This window comes from Monopterus albus, unplaced genomic scaffold, assembly GCF_001952655.1.
Source record: "Monopterus albus unplaced genomic scaffold, M_albus_1.0 scaffold118.1, whole genome shotgun sequence".
Lineage (NCBI taxonomy): Eukaryota > Metazoa > Chordata > Actinopteri > Synbranchiformes > Synbranchidae > Monopterus > Monopterus albus.
This window is the reverse complement of record NW_018127998.1, coordinates 259,756-263,135: the sequence shown is the minus strand read 5'-3', so window position 1 is coordinate 263,135 and position 3,380 is coordinate 259,756.

Here is a 3,380-nt window from a genome sequence, read left to right as displayed (position 1 = left end):
AGATCCAAGGTTGGTCTCTATTAGACGATTTCTATCAATGCCCTCATCCAGTCTACCTTGACCCTTGAATTGATGTGAGTGGCCATTTGGAAATAATTCTCTTCAAAGCTAGTTGTATTACTGCTGCTGTGAAAAAGGCCTCCAGTTTCAGGGACAAATGGTTGTTCTTCTTTCAGCTGTGACACAGCACCTTGAGTTTGTGAGGTAGATTTTGTTGAAAAGTGGGTTTTGTAACTATTCTTTTCCACAGGAAGCTGTTCTCTCCTATTCTAACTTCATTTCTAACCTTGGTACCAAATTGATGTGCAAACCCCAGAGAGAAGACAGAGGTAATGTGGTTAGCAACATAACTGTAGCTCTCACCAAACTTTGTTGCCAAAGAGCTGATGTGAAATAGATGCAGTTCAGAATTTTCCTGGGTTGAAGGACTTGTTCCTGAATGTTCCTGTTTGTTTTTGCATTGTAAGGCATGTACTGTGTCATTACCCTCGCATATATTTCGCTTTCTTGCTGTCTGTAGACTTTGGCTATGCCTATATGACTTCACAAAATATTCTACAGTTGAGAGATAACTATTTCCAGTTAGAGAAACAGCATTCTTTTTCTACATGTTAATGTGTCTGGACAATCGATTAAATGATTGACTAAGATGTCCTCTCATTGATCTGAGCCTCCTCATAGATCCCAGTGGGAACCTCAGCTTTGAATATATTCCTGTTGGAGGAAGACTAAAAATCCACAACCTGGATCTGTTTCACTTCTTTGTTAAAGTCTCTATAGAATTGGTAAGATGTACTTTAAAATTCTAAAGTAGTTTTTCTTGTAACTCTGGAAGGATGAGGAGGTGACAGCCGTGAATATCTATGAAAGTCCAAGCAAAGAGGTCCCAGACAAGGGTACTTTACGAGAAGGCTCATTAGATACTTCATTTTGCAGTATGACTTCAAAGCACGCTTATGCACGCAGTGGCCCAGGGCCCTCAGTTCCAAACATAATTTCGTTGTATGTGTCTCAATGACAATAAATGAAGCTTCTTCTTCTTCTTCTGTGTTTGATCTGATGTGATGAGCAACAATCAAACAAAAATCTAATGTCACTCTTGAACCTGCACTGATTTTAAACAGTAGCAGCATATTCATCAGGAATCTACAACCCCGAACCAGAAAAACTTGGAACAGTATGTAAAAATTTTTTTTAAATAATGATCCGTAAATCATCTGTGTCCTGTATTGCACAGAAAACAATACAGCAGCACTTTATTTGATGTGATACCTCATCAATTGTATTCTTTGTTCAAAATAAATATTCACTTTTATTCTGATGCCTGCAACACATTCCAAGGTGTGATGTTACCATTCCATTTCATAACACTTAAAAGATGTTTAGGGACAGAGGACACCAAGTATTGACTTCCCAGAATACTGTCCTTTTAGTACAGTACAGTTTTAAATGGAATTTATGTATCTAACTATGTATTGTAGTGCCTGACACAGGTGTGCCAAAATTATCCTGAGCCCATGTGGTTATATCGCTTATACGTAGAACAGTGGTGGTTTTTGATGCAGTGCTATCTGAGGGATCACAGAGCACGGTCATCCAGCTTATGGTTGCGCCCTTGCCCTTTACACAGAAAGGGTGAGAAAGAACAAAGAAAAAAAACAAAATAAAATGAAACACATTCATAAGCACGGTTTCATTCATGCTTTCACAGAGAGAAAGGCAAATAGCGCAGGTGTGCAATGGCCAAACATCTACTGTGGTTAGTTTTATTTTTAATAGGGTAGATTATGAACTAGAAAGTCTTGCAGCTGTTGTGGGGGGTGGCTGTGGTGCGGGGAGTGGGTTGTCTCCTAATCAGATGGTTGGCGGTTTGATTCCCGGCTCCTCTAATCCTCATGCCACATGCAGACACTGAGACACTGAACCTCTGATGGACTTAGTGTAAAAACACTAAGGTGAAGAGAGATGATATTACTTTATACTTACAATGACATCTAGTGGCAGGTTCCTGACAGTCCGCTCTGTGTTATCTGCTTTTGAATGATGCTCAAGCTGATGGCCTGTACAACATGTTATTGACTGTACTGACTGACCTGTAGTTTTATCTCTGTATAGCTGTCATAGTATGTCAGTGTCATATAAACTGTAACAATACTTTTAGTCTTTTGTGAAAAGACATTTCCTGCACTGTCTGTCTATTATGATTAGATCTTTCTGTTTCTATATCCAGTGTTTATGTCTGTTTGTCTTCCTGTTAGAAGAATGTGATGGTGAATCTTTTAAAATGCATTTGAAAACATGTATTTTTGCATATTTTTTTACAATATTATAATGGTATATGTATTTTAATATTTTTCATGAAGACATTATGAGTTTTGAGTATTTTGTAGCAGAGGTGTGGACTCGAGTCACATGACTTGGACTCGAGTCGGACTCGAGTCATTAATTTGATGACTTTAGACTCGACTTGAAAAAATGTAAAAAGACTTGCAACTCGACTTGGACTTTAACACCAATGACTTGTGACTTCACTCGGACTTGAGCCCTTTGACTTGAAAAGACTTGATACAAACCCAAATATTAAAACATTTTTAAATGCGTGCACTAATCCATTCATTTCACTCCTCCCCCTCTCTCTCTGCACCTGTGTGTATATGTATGTGTGACCTGTCAGCACAGTAGTCAATCAAATGAATCCAGGAAGGTAAACAAAGCAGCACTCTGCAACTATGGTACTAAAGATAATTTCATTCGGGTACAAAAACTATGAAGTGGTCAACAAAAAACGAATTGCAGTATGCAGAACATGTGGGTCGAAGATTACGGACCGAGACGCAACAACTTCCAACTTCGTTCGACATTTGAAGTTGCACAAAGAAGGGTAAGTAGAGCTCACGAGCTAATGCTAAGCTAACTTTAGCTTGTCAGGAAACGTGCTACAGCCACGCTCATGGCATGCCATCCAGTTTGTATGTATTGAGTCCAGTAGTCAACTCATCCAAGATTTATAATCAACAAGTCGTCTATTAGCTCACTATCTGTCACTGACGCATGGTGAGGACTAGTGTAACTTTGATGCTGCTCCTGAAATAAATTATATTAGTAATAACACGCACGCACACAGTATTAATAGAAATGCTCAATATTACAATTTATGTATTAACATGGGCAACATAGCATAATTTGCTAAATGCAATTCATGTTTAACTACATGGAATTTTCTGACATGTGCTAATATGATTACATCTTACAGATTTGAAGAATACCAGATGAACAAAAGCATCACAAATGAACCAGAACAGCCTTCAATCTCACAATTTCTGGACATCCATGTAGGGCTTATGTACTTATGTTTCTCTCTCTCTCTCTCTCTCTCTCTC